This window comes from Ursus maritimus, unplaced genomic scaffold, assembly GCF_017311325.1.
Source record: "Ursus maritimus isolate PB19 unplaced genomic scaffold, ASM1731132v1 scaffold_22, whole genome shotgun sequence".
NCBI classification, from domain to species: Eukaryota; Metazoa; Chordata; class Mammalia; order Carnivora; family Ursidae; genus Ursus; species Ursus maritimus.
The window spans coordinates 27,382,227-27,390,460 of record NW_024424675.1 but is presented as its reverse complement, the minus strand read 5'-3'; positions in this window follow the sequence as shown (position 1 = coordinate 27,390,460).

The following is an 8,234-nucleotide window of genomic DNA, read 5'->3' as shown; positions in this document are numbered from 1 at the left end:
TCCCTTTCCAGATAGGGAGTCCCCAGTTTTTCTCATCTGTGGAACCAGGTGTCTCACCAACCAGCTGTGTTTATTAAAAATACAATTTCTGGTCCCAGCCCTGGGGGTTCTGATCCTGGTGAAGGGGGAATGTCTGCCTGAAATGCACCCTGCGGGCCTTTCTGATGTGGAAGCAGCGAGATACCATGGCTTCCAGACCACTTCTTGCTCTGCAGACCTGAGATTCTACTTTGACAAGAAACCAGAAAGGGAAAGTGGCGCTTGAGAGCCCCGGGAGGACTGGGGGGTGGGGGTAGGACAGGCACAGAGACAGCGGCTGCCCCCTCTCCTGTCAGGGCTGTAGACTGAAAGGGGGAGAAAGACAAGCACAGCTGCACAGGACAATGGAGCTCTTTCATGGCCAAGTTCTCCTCCGCACGACCCCTCTCCCTCCTTGTTGCCGCCCCCACAGCACCATCTGTTCAGTTTTTTCACCCTGTCTAGACCCCATCACCCTAGGTAGAGGCCCAGGGTGTACTTGGGTGGCCCCGGATCCCTGAAGTGGAACCACAGAAGGAAGGGGCTGTCACCGTGAGAAAGGAGGGAGAGGGAACAAGCATTTTGGGGAAGGAGACATCAGAGCTACATCAGGCTAAGCTGTGGCCTTGGGGGTGGGGTGGCTTGGGGAGCCCTGCTTCCTATTTCTTGGCAGCTCTGTCACTCCAAGGTGATGTGGGGGCATTCCACTAACCCTCGGAAACCTTCCCCTGCCCCTGCCTTCTCTGTGGCAGCTCTGCTGATGTTGTGAAGAGGCCTGTCCGGTCCCTGCCATTCCCCAGCACTCAAATTTTGGGGTAGATCCCTGGGCCAGGGATCAGGATGATGGGTTCTAATCCCTACTCTGCCATGGATGTGCTGTGTGGTCTCGGATAAGACTGTTGCCCTCTCTGGGCATCTTTGCAAGGCATGTAAGGTGAGAATGGAGGATGTCTAAGACAGTTCGTCATTAATTACCCTGTCCTTGCAAAGCATATCCAGAGTATCTACTATCAACATATCTTACGAGTCTTGATGTTGACCTTGATCACTCGGCTGAGGTAGTGTTTTTCAGGTTTATTATACACTGTAAAATTGATTTCCCTCCTTTCCGTACTGTGCTCTTTGGAAGGAAATTCACTTTAGGACTGGGGAGTTACGCTCCATCTTCTCAAAGGCAAAATGTCTGCATAAATTATTTGGAATTCTTCTGCATGAGAAATTTGTCTGTTCTCTCCCACTTATTTACTCACTCATATCTGTATCAAGGTAACACTTCCATTTTTTTTTTTCTTGCTCAAATTGTTGCAGCTCTGGTCATTAGAAGCTTTCAGTGGGTTCCTGTGTCTCTTTGACATACTTCCGTCATTGTGGGTTTTGTCCGTTTGTTGTTTGGCACTTCCTTACCTTCTCCAGGCTCATCTTGTGTATTTCCTACCCCGGTCCTAGAATCGGCTATTTCTCCCCTTTGATTTCTTTTATTGGAGAATGGTATTAGAAACCAAGATGTGGGTGCTAGGGGTGCTCATTGCTACTGGGGTATGATTGCTTGTAAGTTCCTTCAGCTGGTGGGGCAAGGCGATATATGTGTATAAACTGACCTCTGTGTACACACATATCTTTAACTGTTTCTATGTGTATCTATCAATCTACCAGTCTTCATCTATATCTATAGTAAACTAAGCATGAGTTTATACTATTTCTGGCTCTAACCCATTCCTGCAGAGATCATTCTACTCCCTGCTTGTCTGTAAGCTCTCACTCCAACGGTGAGAAACCACATCATTCTTCCTTTGATGATCAAATTGTCTGAACTTTGGTTAGTGGAAGCCCGTTTAAGTTGGATCCTTTCACTTGGCCTCACCATTCTTGAGTGCTTCCTTGCTTTCTGACGCAAGATATTTGAGGTTCACCTTGCACTTTCCCTNCCCAATCCTGGAATCCGTCTCTTTTCTAAGGATGTGGGTTTTACTTAGGGGAGATTGATATTTAGGAAACAAGATCTGGGCACTGGGTGCACTAATTGCTACGAGGGTATTGTAGTTCCCTGGCCCTGTCAGTGGGCAGAACTAGCGAGTGTCTATGTGTGTGTGTGTGTATGTGTGTGTGCACATGTGCATGCATGTGCTTGCGTGAGTGTGTGTCTTTTAAAGCATGAGCTCCTACTGATGTCTCCAGTTAAAACTCAGAGTCACAGATCTTTTCTCCATTCTGTATTTTTAACTTCCTTTTCCCATAGTGAAAATCATCAATAGATTTGCTCATTTCTTCAATCATGCAACACAGATAGTAGCTTCAGAATTATAATCCCAATACCTCTCCAACTACTACTGATTAAAGTTGAGGGTTTCTTTGCCATTCTCTTTATCCATAAAGTATATCCCACTAAGGGATCAGGAGTCAGAATCTTGTGGCTAAAGTTACTTGAATTAATTATTTTGTGTGTGTGATTACACTATTTACTCAAAGGACAGTTAAGTTCATTTTTTCTCTTTGTTTTCAAGTTTAGGGTTTAGGTTTTCATATCTTTATTTAATTTTATTTTTGAAAATGTACAGTGTTTATGTAGTTAAAAAGTCAAAACTGTACAGAAATATATCCAGAGAAATCTCGCTGCCATCTCTTTCCTCTCCATTGCATTGTGACCAACTCCTTGTGAGTGACCATTTTCAGTACGTTTTCTATTTATCCTTCCTGGATAAAATTTGGCATAAATAAATAAATAAATAAGTACACACATAAATAAATGGTTTTCAAAAAATTTTTCTTCTGTGGAAAGTAGCATACCATACACAGTCCTTTACATTTCGCTTGTATTTTGTGTTATGCTGTAAGTCACTCCATATAGGTTCGTAGAGACCTTCCTGCCTGCTTTTATGGCTGCATAACATTCCCTTGTTTGGTACCATAGTTCATTCACCCAGTTTCCCATAAATGGACATGGGTATTCCAACATTTTGTTATTACAAATAATACCTCAGTGAATAAGTTTATGCATAAGTTGTTGGGTTTTTTGTGTTGTTTTTTTGTATTTGTGGAATTATATCTTTAGGATAAATCTTAGAAGTCACCATCCTGGGTTGGAGGCTGTAGCATGTGTCATTCTGCTAGATATCATCAAATTTCCTTCTATAAGGCTTATTACCAATTAGCATTCCTACCAACGATGCGTGAGAGTGCCTATCTGCTCAAAGCCGCACTAACATGTGTTGTCAAGCTTTTGAACTCTGGCCAGTGTAATAGATGAGAAATGGAATTTCAATGCAGTTTGATTTGCATTAAAACTTCTCATATGCGTCAGACTCCTTTGCAAGGACGTTTCCCTGGGACACGTGCTGGGCCATTGCAAACTATGTCAATGGACTGAATCTCAGGGTTGACTTAATCCATGGGTGATCGGTAGCTGTGGGTCCCCATCATGCCTAGGGGCCAGTGGGGTCTGCACAGAGAACGGAGCTCCTTGGTCCCTCTCTCTGGTTCCTGAAGGCCACGACCCTACTCCGAGCCCCCACCGGCCAAGGGAGCAACTGCTTCCTCGACACAAAGAAGACTCTGAGTGAGGAGGATGACTTGGTCTCTGAGAAATGCTCAAGTCTTGACCTCCTCCACAGCCCAGAGGGCCAGTCAGGGCTGACGAATGACAGAGCCAGGACCATGGGATACAAAGAACGGAATAGAACTATTGCTGGAGGAAGCTGTGTTTGGAGACACAAGGCAGTCTGTCTCCCCAGCATGACTGACACAGCCTCTTGCTTACCTCTCAGCCTGAAGGCTCATTATCTGTCCTCCCCTCCCCTGCCTGAGTGACCCACCTGAAACTTCGATACGACCATGGCACTCCTGGATTACAAACTTTTTTGGCTTTCCAGGATGACAAAACTCAGTTGGGATCTGAACTCCTCTTGCTTTCCCAATAGAATCTCTCTCCCTAAATAACACACCCTTTAGCGATCCATTCCCTCTATCTATCCCATCCATCAGTCCATCCATCCATTCTTCCATCCATCCATTTGTGTTAATTTATCTACTGATATGTAACACATAGCTCAGCACTCAGCATCTGAAACAACAGTACACATTTATTGTTGCACTCTCTGTGGATAAGGTGTCTGGAAGCAGCTTGGTTGGGTGGGTCCAGCTCTGGGTCTCTCAGGAGGCGGCCGCCAAGCCACCAGCCGGCGTTATAACAATCCAAAGGCTGGACTGGGTTGGAGGGTCCTCTTCCAAAATGGCTCGCTCCCATTGGTGCTGAGTGCTGGCAGAAGGCTTCCGTTCCTTGCCACGTGGGTGCTTCCACAGAGTCACATGAGCGTCCTAACAACATGGTGGCTGGCTTCCACCACAGCGGGTGATCCAAGAGACAGCTAGGTGGAAGCCGCATGTCTTTTATGACCTTGTCACGACAGTCACATACCATCACTTCCTCCACAGTTGATTCTTTAAAGGTGAGTGCCTCGATCCAGCCCACACTGAAGGGGCTCCACCTTGGAAAGGCAGGAGTGCTAAGACATTTGTGGGCAGGTTTTAGAATCACGCTATCCATCCACCTAGCCAACAGTTATCGAACACTTGCTGTGCGCCTGGCCCTTTTAGCATCTCAGATAGTTCAGAGCCTTGGCAAGCATATCATCTAGACCAAGGCTGTGAACTCGAATGCCCACAAGGTCCAGAAGTGACCCAGGAAGTGCAGTGAACAAAGTGACCCAGGTGGAGACTCCGGTGAGCTGGGAACCACATGCTTGAAGTGGACGAGGGGAGAGGCTGCTGCCCGGAAATTTATGTGAAGCCTCCCCGTTGTTAGATGTTGACAATAGATTCAGTTTTGGTTTTTTTTTTTAAACCCCGTGTTTGCCAGGTTTGGCGCATACCTCACTAGTTTGCAAACTGATGCAGCTATAGTGAATTTCTCAATGCTCTCCCCAAACATTTGTTCATTAAAAAATGCATGGGGCCCCTTTCACACATCCCAGAAATGATTCGTAATCACCCCATGCACACACCGCTTCCTTGGCCTGGAATGCCTTCTCCTCTTTCTTCCCATAGTGAACTTCTATTCCTCCTTCACAACCCAGGTGCAAAAGTCTCTCCTTCTGGGAAAGCTCCTCTGACTCCTCCCCTGTGGGGTGCTGCTGGCTTCCTCCTCTAGGCTGCTACCCTGTGCCCCCAGCTCCATCTTCACACACTCCCTTGCCTCCCTCACAAAGAGGTGAGCTCCTGAGTGAGTGAATGATAAGACAGGTGTTGTTGAGCAGAAGGGAAACAATCACCTTCGTGCATGGGGCAGAGCTTCCCGGAGGAGGTGGTCCTGGGGGGATGAACAGGACTTGCAGATAGGGGGTCCCCTGGCAGGAAAAAGAAGATGAGCAAAATCACAAAGGCAGGGAAGTGTGGGTGGTGCCTGAGTGGGCAGAGTCCCAGCTCCTCCCTTCTTAGACTCCCATCCCAGCTGGAGGGGCTCTTGGCTGTCTTCTCAGATGGGGAGGGGCGAAATCCACAGGCCCCAAGGAGCTCCAAGGAGCTGGGAGGGGGAGGTGGCTGGAGCGAGAAACCCAAGTCCTGGATGAGTCATTGATGGAGTCTATCCTACAATAACAAGAAAGGGCTGGACTGGGAGGAAAAGAGAAAAGCCCCCCAGGTGGGGGCTAAGGGATGGGCTGGGCAGAGTGAAATGGCCCTCAGTGGCCTCTGTAATGGGGCCTTGGCTCTTGGTTTCCACTGTCCTTAGAGCGCAACCCTTCTCCAGCTCTTGAAGTAGCCCCCTGGCTGGTGGGTGTCCTTGCAGCCTGTGCCCTCCTTCTACCATCAGCTCATCCAGCAGCTAGAAGAATCTTTTGGTAAAAATAAGTCTGATCACATTATTCTCTTTTTAGTTCCCTCCCATGACTTTTCAAGGCTCTAAGGCAAAAACCTCCTCCACCTCTTCTTGTGTCCTGTCCCTCTCACTGTGCCTCTTTTGTGCTTCCAACTGTTCTCCTGCCACAGGGCTCTTGCATATGCTGTTCCTTCTGACTGTAATGCTTTTCCCTGACTTCTTTCACTAGTTCATTCTTTCTCTCTTTTCAGATCCCCGCTTAGGCCTTCAGGGGAGCCCTCCTAGACCCTTAGAATCTACTGGGTTCCTTTGATATGTGCTTTTTCCTTCTTGAACAACCATACCACGATTTGTATGATGCTTCATTATTAAGATCTGATCCCCTACTACACTGTGAGCCACACAAGGGCAGGGCCTGTCTGTCATGTTCACCGTGCTACTCCCAGGACTCAGCACACGGTCCCTGGCATACAGTGGGTGATCAATAAATGCATCTGTGTCTCTTGCAGGATGTGACCAATGCTGGTGGCTATTGCCTCACAGCAGGCAGGGGATGGAGGTAAAGCAGAGATTATTGGTTCCATTGTACAGCCCAAAAAACTGAGATTTGGAGAATTTAAGTAAACTCCTGTGAGCCCCAGGAAGTTAGTGGACAGGCCGGGACTTGAACTCAGGGCCCTACATATATATCATGGGTTCCTCCACCAGGAAGCAATATTAGAAACAGTCCAAACATGACAGGTAGGTGTCTTGGCTGGGCAGTGTGACGCTGCGTGAGTCAGCCCTCTGTGGGTGGAGCTCCGTGCTGTAAATCAGAACAGATGAACGAGGTAAGTTTTAAGTCTCAGGGATTTTTGTTCTCATAGGTTGTTTCCATCTCTGTCCCCGTGGACAAGACGGTGGGCATTCTAGGAGAGGGTGGGACAGTGTCTGAGGTATCTGTGTGTCCCCAGCTCTCCTCCACTCCCATCCCAAAGACCTGGTCTCAGGAAACTCATCTAAACATCGTATTTTCACCTGCAAGAAGAGAAGGTCTTTGAGGGACAACACCACGTCTTTTCCATCTTTTCTCTTCACTGTTCATGAACTGGGCAATGATCCCCAAAGCTTTTGTTGGCTTAACCTGTGTCTCCATCCCTCTCCTTCTGGTTTCTCTGAAGAACTTCTCCCTCATTCCATGCAGTCCTGGTAGAGCTACCATCGTATGCTCCCACCCAGCGGTGGGCATAGAGTCCATTCTGACCAATCAGAATATCCTCATTACCCTGACCACAGTGACTGGCTAAGGAATAGATTTGGGACCCAAGCAAGGCCAATCAAGGTCTCTTCCCTAGGATTATGTGGTGCTAGGATGAACTTGGAATCTCCTGACATTCTGTCTGAATTAGGCAACTTCTCTTCCCCCAAGTGAGACGGTCTCCAGGAGGTGATGTCCTGTCACCTGGCCCTGGGAATTTCAGAATCATAAGGACAATTGCCATTTGCGGGGGACCTCCTATATGCCAGGCTCTGAGTTAGGCTCTTTCAATCATCACCTCACTGGATTCTCACAAAAGTCTCACAAGGAGAGGACTAGAGCCTCTAAATTATGCTGAGGAAACTGTGGTACCCAAAGAGGAGGGATCTGTGCAAGGCGACCCAGCAGGTCGGTAGCAGAGACCCATTTCCACCATGCTTCCCCGCTTTCTCCACTCCACCATATGTAAGAGCAGCAATGGCTTTCGTTATTTCCCCAAATCTAGTGTAGCAAGTGAAGCATGATTCATTCAGTTAATCATTTGCCAAAGAGAGAGGAAATACATAGAACAGTCCTTGGAAAATCCTCTGGAAAGTCCCTGAGACATGAAGCAAATCCAATCCAATAGTTAAGCTTGGGTAGTTGGAGACTGATTTCACAACCGTTGGCCTCTTACATAAACAACATTGTTTTATGTGTCACATATTAATTCCACTGTGTACCAGACACAGCAAAGCATTTTACATTCATTGGCTTATTTAATCCCCACCACAGTCCCTTGAGGAAGTAAGTCATATGCCGTCTTACAAAGGATGGATTTGAGGTTCAGAAAGGTGAACCTGGGGGCGCCTGGGTGGCACAGCGGTTGAGCGTCTGCCTTCGGCTCAGGGCGTGATCCTGGCGTTCTGGGATCGAGCCCCACATCAGGCTCCTCCGCTATGAGCCTGCTTCTTCCTCTCCCACTCCCCCTGCTTGTGTTCCCTCTCTCGCTGGCTGTCTCTATCTCTGTCAAATAAATAAATAAAATCTTAAAAAAAAAAAAAAAAGAAAGGTGAACCTGCTTGAGGTCACACACAGTTTGGAGCCAAACCATACGAGGGTGTAGGTAAGTGTGTGTACATTTCGGGCTGCACGTGGAGTAGTTGTACCGTGTCGGTACAGAGTATATTT